Genomic DNA, 13,588 nt, shown 5'->3' on the forward strand with positions numbered 1-13,588 from the left:
GGCTGCAGGTAATCAAGTCGTTGAGACAATGCTCTTTCTGGTTAAAATGGCAAGAAACTGTTTTTTCTTTGTGATACTGTCTGATATCCGTTTTTTGTGCATTAATTCTTTGGCGAAGTGTCTGCTATGTACATTGGACAAACTTCTCAGACGAACACTGTCGGCACATGATGACAATTTATATTTATGGATGAGCAGGCATATGTGTTCTTGATCTTATAACTGAATTGGTTAGGTCCAATAATGGTGTCAGCAGAGTAAATAAATGGACAAAGCTGGCAACAGGGTTTGTTGCAAGGAAAAGTTCCAGGGTTGGTATTAGTGTGGTATGTCCTGTGATTGTTGGTAAGAATCATCCTGAGGTTAGGTGATTGTCTGTAGGAGACTATGGGTCTGTCTCCCAGAGCGCCTCAGAGTTCAGTATCCTGTTCTACAGAGTTGTAGTTTATTGATAATGTGTTGGACGGGTTTAAGTTGGGGGATATAGGTGATGACAAGTGGTGTTCTATTGTTGGTTTTCTTGGGTCTGTCTTGAAGTAGATGGTTTCTGGGTATTTGTCTGGCTCTTTCAATTTGTTTTTTTATTTCTCCGGGTGGGTAATTGAGGTTAATAAATGCTTGGTAGAGATCCTGAAGTTTCTGGTCTCTGTCAGTGGAATTAGAGCAGATGCAGTTGTATCGAAGGGCTTGGCTATAGACGATGGATCGTATGGTGTGTTCTGGATGGGAGCTGGAGGCATGAAGGTAACGGTATGAGTCAGTGGGTTTTCTGCAGAGAGTGATGTCTAATTTTCCATTGGTGATTTGTACTGTGGTATCCAGGAAATGGATCTCTCGTGTAGAATAGTCCAGGCTAAGATTGATGGTGGGGTGTAGGTTGTTAAAATCACCCTCCCGCCCCCCCCCCCCCCGTTCTGAAATTTGATTTGTCCTTTTTATGTGTGTTCACTTTTTTTTTTTATTGTATCCCTTTGGTTACTGTCTGCCTATTTTCTTCCACAATTTGATCTGAGGAAGTGGATCTGGCCCATGAAAGCTCATCACCTAATAAACCATCTTGTTAGTCTTTAAAGTGCTACATAGTCCTGTTTTTTGTTTCAGCTACACCAGACTAACACGGCTACATCTCTATTATTACTCTGACCGTGATTGTGATGACTCCCTGTCACTGAATCTTCCACAGCTGCCATGTGGGTGCAGTGCCCAACCCACAACCTCCTAGGAATGTGCTGTGGAATCTAGCTGTGAGCACCTTCACTGTTGGTGCTCGGTCCTTAACGCACTACATGACACCGCAGCCACAAAGCTGAGACCAAGACAGGTGATATCTCCCCGAATCGTGGTACTCAGTGCTTGTGTCAAACAGTTTCAAGGCACACAGGATGGCAGGTATGGGCTACAGCCTCTTTGTTTGCCTTAGCTAAGGCCTTAGGCAGCTGTGGCTTTCCTGATTTGTGCTTTCATTCTGTTGACCTCTGAAGAAATGTTGATAATCATGGAACCCCATTAAGGGGCTGTTGTATGTTGACATCTCCTCCTGCCTCCTGAAATAAAACGAAAGGCATGCTCGAGATGCCAGAGGTGTGGTTGGCTGAGTGATGCAACAATGTGAAATTAGAGCTGTTTGTGACTCACACTTCCACAGGGAAGACCTGTACTTCCCTGGAGTACAGACAGTGGAAACTGGAGCTTTCTGATTCAGAAGCTCAAGTACAGCATGAGCAAGTGCAGTAAATAATTCCCCACCTCGCTCGGATCTCTCTCAGCCTGGATGTGGACACAGCAGCTCGGAGGACAAAAGGCTGCGCAGTTCACCGATTCCAAGACGAGATGGAACCTTTGTGAGGATCTTGTCTGACCTCCTGCATTGAACGTCCCCAAAATTCCTGCCACACATCCTTTAGAAAAACATCCCATCTTGCTTTACAATTTGACAGTGATCAACCGTAGGGAAAACCAGCCCTTGTTCTTTTCACCACGAAAGGGGCCAACAATGACAGTAGATTTTATGATGCAAACATCTGCCTCCTAGCAACTGAAACCGTCAACTCATACTGTACTGGTGGCCAAACACCAATTAGATCAGTGGCTTTCAACCTACGGGTTCCACCCAGTATGGGGTGGTGAAATGTCAAGCACTGGGTCTCCTTGCTGCTGGTTGACCAGTGCGGGTGCTAAGGCAGCTACCTGCCTGTCCTGGCACCACAGACTATGCTGCTCCCCAGAAGTGGCCAGTAGCAGATCCAGCTGATTAGTGGCCGGGGAGAGAGAGGGAGCGCACAGAGCTCCGTAAGCACTAGCCCTGCACTCCCATTGGCTGGGAACCTGCTGCTGGCTGATTCTGGGGCACAGCATGGTCTGCGGTACCAGGAGAGGCAGGAAGCTGCCTTAGCACCCCCGCTAACCGAGAGCCGCTCAAGGTAAGCCCCTCCTGCCAAAGCCCTGCCCCACCCTTTATATCCCACAGCTCACACTCCAGTCAAATTACATTGGGTCGCAGGCATCAACAATTTTCTTCAACTGGGTTATGAGGGAAAACAAAGTTTGAAAAGCGTTGAATTAGATGTTCACGTTCACTTCTGGGCTACCTGGCCCACGTTCCAATGGGTGACCCAAAGTAGAAAAGCTCTGTAGTTTGTTAAAACAATCTCAGTTTGTCTTAGAAATCTCCTGCGACATATGAGGAAGAAGTGTAATTGGCCTTCTTCAGAATGTGCACAAGTATTTCCTTCGCTGCCTGTAGAATTCTGAGCACTGAAATTGGAACAAAAAATATTGCGGGGATGAATTCATCAATGGTAAAATGCCCAGAAATCCCAATAGATGTGATTCTTATAATGTAGCGAATGGCACCTTTTTGGCTTTGCATTGTGGTGATTTTCTCAGCGTAACTGAATTGTTCACACTTTCCTCTATTACACTGACGCTTTTGCTTGTTGGAACTGGCACGGGATTTTCTGAGTGGGCATGGGGCCAGTTTAACAGGTAAGAATGCATGGACGCATGCCAGAGAACCAGCATTAGGTATGATCTGTTAGTGACCACATTCCTCCAGGAGGATATCAGAATAGCTTCTCTAACTGCCTTTGTGCAGATATGTCATCGCAACTCTGGATTATATTCGAAAACGGCAAACATGTCTGGCCACACTCAATAGGATCAGTGGTTTGAAGGGAAGCAAATATGTAAGTACGTTACAATGAGCCTCCATCCCTCTGCTTCTCCTCTCTTTCCCCATAAAAAGAACTCCATCAGAGGCCCCAGAAATCCTGGCACGCATCATCTTATAAAACCCAGCCAAGTTTTCTACTGAATACCTTAGCCAGCAACAAGAGAGAGAGCTACAATTTCCCTTTGGTTTAAACTTTGCAGGAGGCCTGTGTACAAAGAATGCAGAAGAGGGTCTCAACAAGTAGAAAAATCAGTTACTGTACAAGATACAAAATGCAAACAGAAAAGCAATTACCGAACAAATAGAATACATTATTGGACATGTGGAAATCAAATGTACTTCATTTTGTTTTCTGTGAATGCGTTACAAATGTCAGAGACAGAAGCATGCAGAGGAATGTGAATGCGATGCAATTTCCTTACACCGTTATGTGCATTTCCATCAGATTAGGGTTTTATCTATCGAAACTCATGGTCTCTGGATCACAATTCTAACCTTATTTAGCTCACGAGGCTCTGAAAGTGATGATAAAAAAAATAAATCAGGACAAAGAAGCACCTTTGAATTAAAATTGTGGTGGAGGTTTCTGAATATGGACCCACTTATACCAGCTGCTCTAAGCCTATGTAGATTCCCCTTTACTTTAGTGAGGCTTCAAGTGGGTATAATGTTTACTCACATGGTACTGCTTGCAGGAACCACCAGGGATGAAATTCAGCCCCGTGTAGAGTCTCGCAGAAGGGTTATACATCACCTAAGCCCCACTCAAAACAGGGAATGAAGTAGACCCAGGCTTCGCACAAGGAGTCTAATCCCCATGAAATTTTTAAATGATCACATTCTTGTAAGCTAAAGCAAAGTAGCAAACTAGGAGTCAGTGTATTACAGCCCCATGTGTGTTTGTCATTTTACTCTAGGAACTGTATCTTTGCCAATAATAATAGGTGCCATTAACATATCCCCTCCATGGGGGATCTTACTGAGCAAAGCCTGCAGGAATTGGCCCGCACATGTTTTCTTTGCTTGTTACGTCATTGCAAAGGAGAAACAAAGATTGAAAGAGACATCTTAAGTTTGAAGGGTTATTCAAACAACTGGTTTGAAAGAATGTAGAGACCGCCAATCTAGCCACCCTGCCTGTTTTAAGTAAATGTGACGTCTCCAAACAAACAGAAGCCTCTCTCTTAATCCAAAGAAAGCACGGTTAACTTTTATCAGAAATATAAAAGAGACATAAGCCTTGCAGACACAGCTCTATTTGTTAGCGCTGGTGTGAATTGCAAGGTCTTACATCTATTCCATATCCTGGGCCCCCTAGAGAGGGTGAGTTAGACAGATGATTAGCACATTTGTGCATGGGGGGCTGCCTGGAAGCTACTTCTGGGGCTGGCGAAGAGATGAGAATAATGATAGAGCACTAAGCTTGTGGGATAACTGATCAAACCTCTGCTTATTACATTCTGTTCTCTCCCCCTTGCCAGCTAATTATATCTTCAATCTCCTTTTTATGTATTGTTTTTAATGTAACCTGCAAGATCTCAGCTGTGCATGACAAAAATCAGAGACTACAATAAGACACCTTACATATTGCACTAGCAAAGCTCCATACTTTTTAATATAAATATGCCTATTGCTATAAACCCCATTTGAATAAAGAAAATTACCTTGTACCTCGGGGAAAGCACTGGAAGATGGAATAAATATATGGCACATCTTTATGGAAAATAAAAGCTACATATGCATTGTAAGAAGCTGAGGGTTTTTACCCAAATTGTATGTGTGTTATCATAGATGTCTGGGAAAGCCACAAGCAAAAAGTTTAATCTTGCATTTTCATGGAGGCACAGTGTACCTGGAAATATTCCTAAATGTACACATATCTTTATGCTAGGTAGGAGGAAATACCAAGGAATGAGTCAATTAAAACAGGGACTAATTCCAATTTACATAGAGACTGTTTTGCATCACTCTACCTGTGGAAAACAGCCTTAGAATACAAGAGAAGCAGCATTAGAAATGAGAGTCAACAGATGAACATTCAAAGAAATAATAGCTAATAACTGGTAAGCAACCCCAATGATCCTTCAGAGAAACAAGTGACAAAGGGCCAAGTCTTTAAAGCCCTACTCACATGAGTTACTCACACGAGCCCTACTGGTGTGAATAAGGATCATTGATGGGAAAAAGGATTGTACAAGTTGGACCGCCCTGGTCCTGCACCTGGCTGGCCCCGAATGAAGGAATTTGCCAGATCAAGGGAGGTCCCTTGCCACTGGCCCCTCCCTCCAGCTGGCTCCACTCCAGCCCTGCTGCTACAGGGCTTGGCTCTGACCTGCTTCTACCAGCTGGCTGGGGCTCCCCGGGGATGGAGCTCCCCAGCCACCAAGGCCCCATTTCTGTCCCGTCCAGCCGGGGCTTCCCAGGGACGGGGCTCCATGGCTTCTCTCCTGCCTGGCCAGGGTTTCCTGGGCAGTTTCCCCGCTGGCTTGGAGCGCCTTGACTCCCGGCTGCTACCATGCTGGGACAGGGCTCTACGGCTGCCCGGCTGCTGCCGTGCCCAGCTGGGTCGCCCTGGGATGGAGCTCGCCAGTCCTAATGGTGAGGCTCTCTCACCGCTGGACTCCCAACCGGCTTGCATTGTCGCCGGACTAGAGTGTCCCAGATTTAGGAGGTTCAACCTGAAGGATCAACTCTTTTAGCTGAAATCTTGTGGAAGGGGCGAGAGGGGGAGGAATCACGCACATGCACAGAGACAACTAAACTCTTCAGAGCCAGTACATAGGTTAGTTTCAGCTAGAAAAGATAGAAACAAGTTGTTGCACCAACTTTATACTGACGCAATAATGCATTCTACATTTTTTTTAAAAGCAAGAAAATCCCCTCAAAATGGATAGCCACAAAAGATCCTGAAGTCAAACAAGTGTTTTGGACATGCAAAGAATGCAGGACTGACTCTACAGATAATAGGAAAAACTTAAAAAAACAACGATCGACTAGTAGCACCTTAAAGACTAACAAAATTTAATTCTCTAATTAAAAGTTTCTAATTTTTTATTCTTGGATCTGGACTTCTAATACTCCCTGTCATCTGAAGAATTGGGCTGTGCCAACGAAAGCTCATGACACCATCGACATGTTCTGTTAGTCTTTAAGGTGCTATGAGACTATTTGTTGTTTTTTAAGTTTTTCCTGTTACAAACTAACTCGGCTATCCCTCTGAAGCTTTTCTACAGATAATGTATTCATGGCCAAATTCTACAGTCCTTGCACAGGCAAAATGCCCATTAGAGAGTCAAGAAAAGCTTTGCCGATCCTTAAACTTCAATACTGGATTTACAGAGCACAGGCTGTAGATAAATACAGAACCTGGCTCTGCAAGTAGCTGAATGCCCTGTTTCCACTTGATTCGACAAGAATTGAAGGCCCTCATAGGATTAGGATCACAATGAGACACAATGGTCCAAATTCTGAAAGGAGCTAACCTCTGGTCTCCTAACAAAGTCAGTAGGACAAATCTTGGATTCGCTCCTCATTGAAGCATATGGGACTTTTATCCAAATAAGGACTAAGCAAAAACTGAGCAAGATTTGACCTATGTGAAGTTGAAGGTCCTCACACCTTTCAGGGAAAGACCACCTTGTTCTCACACCTGCACAATACCACTGACTTTACATGTCTATGCAGGAGAACAGAATTTAACGCTCTTCCGAGTTACTCTTGATGAAACTCAGAAGAAGGAAGTTCAAGTGATTTATATTGTCACCAGAATCTCAGAATTTTTCCTTGCTTTCTGCTGCTATTCTCAACAAAAAAATATGGTCCTCATGAAAGAAAAATAAGTATAACCTTGAAAGTATTTCCTTTGAAAAATGTTAACTTGCAGGAAAAAAAAACCAGTATGGACTCTCTATCATTCTCTGCAGGATTTGGGGAGGGGTTGCTTCCCTTTCCTCCTGCTCCCCACCTCCAAACTTTCTTTCATTTAGAAAATAAAATCAGAACTGATCTCCAGATCTAATAAACTAATATTCCATTTAGCTGGCTAAGTAAGAGTCTGACTTTTTAAATGTACTTTTTAGAAAGCAATTCTAACCATGACTAATGTGGTTTCTGAAAGCTTTCTGTACATTCATGGGTGAAATACCGCATGAATGTATGTAAACAAAAATTACTATATGCAACTGGTTAATTTATGCATACTGCTCTGAGAGCTCAATTCTACACTTCTGTGCAAGAGGACTCTTAGAGTACGTCTAGACTACATGGCTCCGTCGACGGAGCCATGTAGATTTGTTTGTTCGGCAAAGGGAAATAAAGCCGCAATTTAAATAATCGTGGCTTCATTTAAATGGCTGCCCCGCTCTGCCGATCAGCTGTTTGTCAGCAGATCGGGGCAGTCTGGACGCTCCCCTGCCGACATGAAAGCCCTTTATCGACTTCCCCGGTAAACCTCATCCTACGAGGCATAATGGGGGGGACGATAAAGGGCTTTCAGGTCGGCACGGGAGCGTCCAGACTAGTGTGCTGAGCCGACAAACAGCTAATCAGCTGTTTGTCGGCTCAGCGCGGCAGCCATTTAAATTTAAATGAAGCCGTGATTATTTAAATCGCGGCTTCATTTCCCTTTGCCGATCGATGGAGCCATGTAGTTTAGACACACCCTTACATCTCACAGAGCCCTACATGAGCCAGTGGACTGACTCAATGTGAAGATAAAGTACTTTGAGTACAATGCAAGACTGGGTCCACAGTGTGCTAAATAGTTGCTAAATATTATTATTGTTATTGCTATTTTGTTAGTTGCACAAGAACGAACATGAAAACTAGACTTTTGTAACCAGGAAAACGCTAACAAGGGGCATATCTAAGCTAAAAAAAATTCCACTTAATTCTGTAATAATATCACAACTTGTTATGCAAATGCTTGAGATTTCACAAAATTCAACATCTAGCCTCTTACTGCTAGAAGAAGTAGGAGGAAGGAAGAAAAGAGCTGAGAGATAGCAATTTGAAAAAAAATCTTGGATAACCAGCAAAGCTAGCAAAGAAAATTAGGAAATAATACATGAAAAGCTAAAAGGCTTATGGTGTAATTAAATGTATTTTCAAACTCCTCCTTCTCTTAGCTTAGAAGTGCCTCTTTGAGTGATCTTCCATTTATTTCTAAGTATTTCATAACTGCCACAAACAGAGAAACTGGCCTCCAGTCAACTGAAGAAATGGGCTGTTCCCATGAAAGCTGAAGATACCATCTACATGTTTTGTTAGTCTTTAAAGTGCTACCAGACCATTTGTTGTTTTTAAAGTTTATCTGACTAAATGATAGTCACGAAATGCTCCTCATTAGATCCATGTGTCCTGGCTGAAAGAAGTTCCCTGCCAGCTGCTCTTTATTCTTAGACCTTGTCACTGCAGGGAAATGGTACCATTTTAGAAAATGTGCCCATGAACACATTTCAATGAGCATGTTGTTCAACACAATTTTAACCAGAAAGTCAACACATTTTCATGTCCACACTAAGGGCAAAATTGCACTTAAAGTCATTCTAGCTAAAACAGGTTAACATGCTTACTGACACCCTGTTTTTTCCCAATTCAGGTTGAAACTTGCTAGTCCGGCACCCTCAGGACCTGACGGGAGGCCAATATCAGCTAACAGCATTACCAATGTTTCCACTGCTTACTGGGCTGTTAGAAGACATTGAGGGCTAAATTAGAGGTAAATAACAGCACAGAACACCGAGAGCCAGGACAGGTGGCTGTAAATAAACTTTATGGAACCTCAGGAAACTTGGCCACACCATGATAAATGGACATACAGCTAACTAAAATCATTCCAGACCACGGATGTTGCTGGATCAGAGAGGTTCAACCTGGACAAGCAAACCTTCCACAGGCTAAGCTAAAATATTTTAGGAGCAGATCATTATCTGGTGTTACGTCACTGAAGCTAGGACAGTTTACAGAAGCTGAATTCTGGACTCTCCTAGCCCAGAACTCAAATCAGATCCCAGCTGTACAGTTAATTCAAACTTGTCTATATTCATGCACTTTAAAGGCACCTGGGTCTTCCTGACAAGTCACCTTTGCCTTTACAGAAATGGAAAGAAATACAACAAAGAAAGGAAGTTATTAAAAGAATTAGGAAACTTCATGCTAATGATTTCAGGCTAGATTGGGCCTTTAAAGTCAGCAGTGAGCCACAGGCAGGAATGCTAAGAACTATGCTTAGGAATAATTTGCCCAGAGCTCCTCTTTACCAGCGTGAGGAACTGAGCATGCTGCACCAGATCTTTACAAAAGATAGCACACGCCCATCCCCCTTCTGCAGTGCTGGACAGCATGCTGGAACAGAGCCATGTGCAGTCTGTCAGTCCAATGCAACCATCCAAGATTTGCTCCCCTACTCTGCTGTATAAGACCAGTGCACAATTAGGTCTATTATAAATATCTCTAAAGCACCCTATCTCTAAAGTGGGACCTGCACATCATTCCCTGCAATTAGAAGGAAGTAAGTACTTCCATGCAGGAGAAGCGAAAAATATCCCATCTGTCCCCACACAGAGTGACACGTTTTACAATGTGTGGAGCCCAGTTCTGCATTCCCTGCCCATTAACACCAATAAGAGTTTTGGCTAGGCAAGAGATACAAGATTAAGTCCATTGTGACCCCTGGAGTGAACGTTAAACATGGGATTTCGGGAGGTGACAGTCTCCGTTTTGACATTTATTTAAAGGATTTGGATTAGCCATTAAACTCTGCCTCAATATGTGGTATGTTCCAAGATATGAATCAGACATATTGCCAGGGAACAACCCGGGAAGAACAGGTAGGAGAATATAGTAATAGAAACACAGTTTCCACTGCTCACACACATCCACTTCCCACTGTGGACTCCTTGCATGAATCCAAAATCCATCCCCTTTCCTTGGAGAAGGGAACCCATTTATTTTCCTTCCCCTGCAGGAGGCAGGTAGCTTCTTCTGATCACCAGAAGTATTCACATCGCACACTATCCCATTTAAAGGAGACACTAGGCCAGGCTCCCAGCAAAATCAGAATAGCTCCATTCAACTCAGTGGCGTGACCTCCATTTGCACCAGCTGAGGTGAGGATCTGGATTTATGTCCTGAAACCTTTTTCTATGTACAGGGCACCACCTTGGTTCCCAAGGAGGAAAGCATCTTTGTGTTCATATCTATAAATACAGGTATTTGTAGGAGCCACTCCCATCTCAAAATATGCGGTCTTCATAGGTATCTTAAAAACACGGGGGAAATACTCATCAGCTCGCTTTGTCTATGGACGCTCACAGAAGTGAAGGAAAAGACGAGGAAAATGGCAGCCCACTCCTCAGTCACACATTGGGGACACATTCCCCACAAGCCACGCTCTCTCACATACCCTGTTATCCTCAGAATAAAGACACATCCAACACCGGCTCCTTTTGCCTGTAGGGGAGATTTCGGCTCCTTTCATCTCCTAGAGCTGATTTCAACATGCTTTTCAATAAACTCATCATTCATGCCCATTAGTGACCCCAGCGTCACCTCGGCTGCTTGTGGTACATGCACAGAAAGAACAACCATCAAAACAATGACACCCCTTCCCGTCCTCTCTCCCCTCTGACCAGATCGTCCGTTGAATAGAGCACACAGGTCACTTTTTAATCTGCTGGAGGGGCTAGGATGGAGTCTCTGGGGCCGTGACAGAGAAGCAGGGAGCGGAGCATGTCCCAGCAGCGTATGTGAACCCCCCCGCCTCATCCCATGAGAACGCAGCCCAGGGTCCGCTTGAGAAAGCAATCCCCCACCCAGATCTTACCCCCAGAGAACCACATGTACCAGCGGCACAGGGCTGCAAGCACATCGACCCCCAAAGAGACACCGCCACACAAACACACGAAGACACACTCACCCGTTACACACACGCATCCCGGCGGTCTCTCCGCGTGTGTCCCTCCCACACATACACCCCCCACACCAAACCACGCACACAAGGAGTCACACACACAGACCCACAACCCCCCCTACACAGAGCAAGAACACAAAAGACATAGACACCCAAACACACACAGGCAACCAAGAGACCCCCCCCCCACACACACACACAGACCCACAACTCCCCCTACACAGAGCAAGAACACAAAAGACATAGACACCCAAACACACACAGGCAACCAAGAGACCCCCCCCCACACACACACACAGACCCACAACTCCCCCTACACAGAGCAAGAACACAAAAGACATAGACACCCAAACACACACAGGCAACCAAGAGACCCCCCCCCCCCCCCACACACACACAGACCCACAACTCCCCCTACACAGAGCAAGAACACAAAAGACATAGACACCCAAACACACACAGGCAACCAAGAGACCCCCCCCCACACACACACACAGACCCACAACTCCCCCTACACAGAGCAAGAACACAAAAGACATAGACACCCAAACACACACAGGCAACCAAGAGACCCCCCCCCCACACACACACACACAGACCCACAACTCCCCCTACACAGAGCAAGAACACAAAAGACATAGACACCCAAACACACACAGGCAACCAAGAGACCCCCCCCCACACACACACACACAGACCCACAACTCCCCCTACACAGAGCAAGAACACAAAAGACATAGACACCCAAACACACACAGGCAACCAAGAGACCCCCCCCACACACACACACATACACAGACCGATCCCTGGCTAATATGTACATGCAAGCACAGCCACGCCACTCCCCCTGGGGTCTCCTCCCGCAGCCAGCCCCACAACCACCCCGGCCCTAAACTCAGCCCCCCTTGTCCCCAAGGGAAACCAAATGAAAAGTTTGCTGCTGTGAAGGCAGGCGGCTGCGCCCAGCCCGCGGAGGCACGAAAGGACAAGCCCCCCCGGACCCGGGCCCCTCGAGCCAACGCCGCCCCCCGCCGCCCCGCACTCACCTCTGCGCGCTGCAGCTAGCAGGAGCGAGCGCCATGCAGCCGGCTGCCCCGAGCCGCGCTCCCCAGCCAGGGCATGGTGCGCGCGGGGCCGCCGGGCTCCGTCCTGCGCCGCTGCTGCCGCCCGCGGTCCAGCCGCCGCTGTTGTGAGCAGAAGGGACCCGGCAGCCGGGCAGGAGCGCGCAGGCGCGGGGGGGGGGGGGGGGGATGCTCAGGCTCCCGGGGCTTCCCCCCTCCAGAGCCGGGCGGGGGAGGGGGAGCCGCTTCCCCAAGCCCCGCCGCTCTGTGTGCAGGGCCAGCCCGCCCTTCCCCTCTGCCTGCTGGACCCTCCCTGTGCTCCCCCCCCTCCCCCCAGAAATGCCAGGAAACCCCTCCCTCTGCAAACTCTGGGCTTTGCTTTGCACCGCCCCCGCCTCCTGCCTTGGCCTTGGGGATGGGGGGCATGGTCCTTGGCCCTGAACTGGGGCATTGGCATTCATTCAGGGCTCAAGCAATTCCTTTTGCTTTCATAACTGATGCTGCCAGCCCAGAAAGGGGGGGGGGGGGGACTATGAAACCAAGAGGCACTGGAGCTAGTCTTCACCACTGGTCTTTGGCACAGTCGTCCCTACCACTAGGCCTGGCCAAACGTGAGGGATCGTTTTCATCCGTTTGGCGGGTCCCATTCATGTTGGGTTTTACGCAGTTTTCCCTCCCTGCTTTTTCTTGAGGTATATGACCCCCAGCGTGGGGCGTCAGACAAGAACGATCAAATGATCAAAGGTTTAGAGAACATGACCTATGAAGCCAGGCTTCATGAACTGGGCTTGTTTAGTTTGGAAAAAAGAAGATTAAGGGGGGACATGATAGCGGTTTTCAAATATCTAAAAGGGTGTCACAAGGAGGAAGGAGAAAATTTGTTCCTCTTGGTTTCTGCGGACAGGACAAGGAGTAATGGGCTTAAAGTGCAGCAGGGAAGGTTTAGATTGGACATTAGGAAAAAATTCCTAACTGTCAGGGTGGTCAAATATTGGAATAAATTGCCAAGGGAGGTGGTGGAATCTCCCTCTCTGGAGATATTTAAGAATAGGTTAGATAGACATCTGTCAGGGATGGTGTAGACGGAGCTTGGTCCTGCCTTGAGGGCGGGGGGCTGGACTCGATGACCTCTTGAGGTCCCTTCCAGTCCTATTATTCTATGATTCTATGAAATCACGGCCGAGCTGCAGAAACGGTCGACTCTGCCAGTGCAAATTGCCAACTCCCCTTGTCGGAATATACTAACTACCTTGCCTGCAACACTGCGCTGTTCTTGCTTTGCCAGTCGATGGAAGTATTTATTCCACAATTTCAGCCAAATGGACATGTACAAGTAAAAATCTAAGCACTTGCAGTGTAGCGCAGATGGGTGGAATTGAACCTGGGACTTCTGGAAGTTAGTGCAGGATCCTCTACAGCTTGAGCTAAAAGTCTGCTGTCTCT

At 46.4% G+C, this 13,588-nt stretch overlaps 1 protein-coding gene across 3 annotated transcripts in view; it reads right to left on the reverse strand.

The window, feature by feature from the left end:
• The window catches only part of PLPPR1 (phospholipid phosphatase related 1), a 167,959-nt gene extending 155,652 nt beyond the window's left edge, over nt 1–12,307 (reverse strand). For all 3 annotated transcript variants that reach the window (XM_075931388.1, XM_075931389.1, XM_075931390.1), the window contains exon 1: nt 12,131–12,307. The gene's annotated coding sequence lies outside the window, so the exon portion shown is untranslated. The remainder of the gene's footprint in view (nt 1–12,130) is intronic.
• Between the last annotated feature and the right edge of the window lie 1,281 nt (nt 12,308–13,588).

Source organism: Pelodiscus sinensis, chromosome 6 (assembly GCF_049634645.1).
Source record: "Pelodiscus sinensis isolate JC-2024 chromosome 6, ASM4963464v1, whole genome shotgun sequence".
In the NCBI taxonomy this organism is placed as follows: Eukaryota; Metazoa; Chordata; order Testudines; family Trionychidae; genus Pelodiscus; species Pelodiscus sinensis.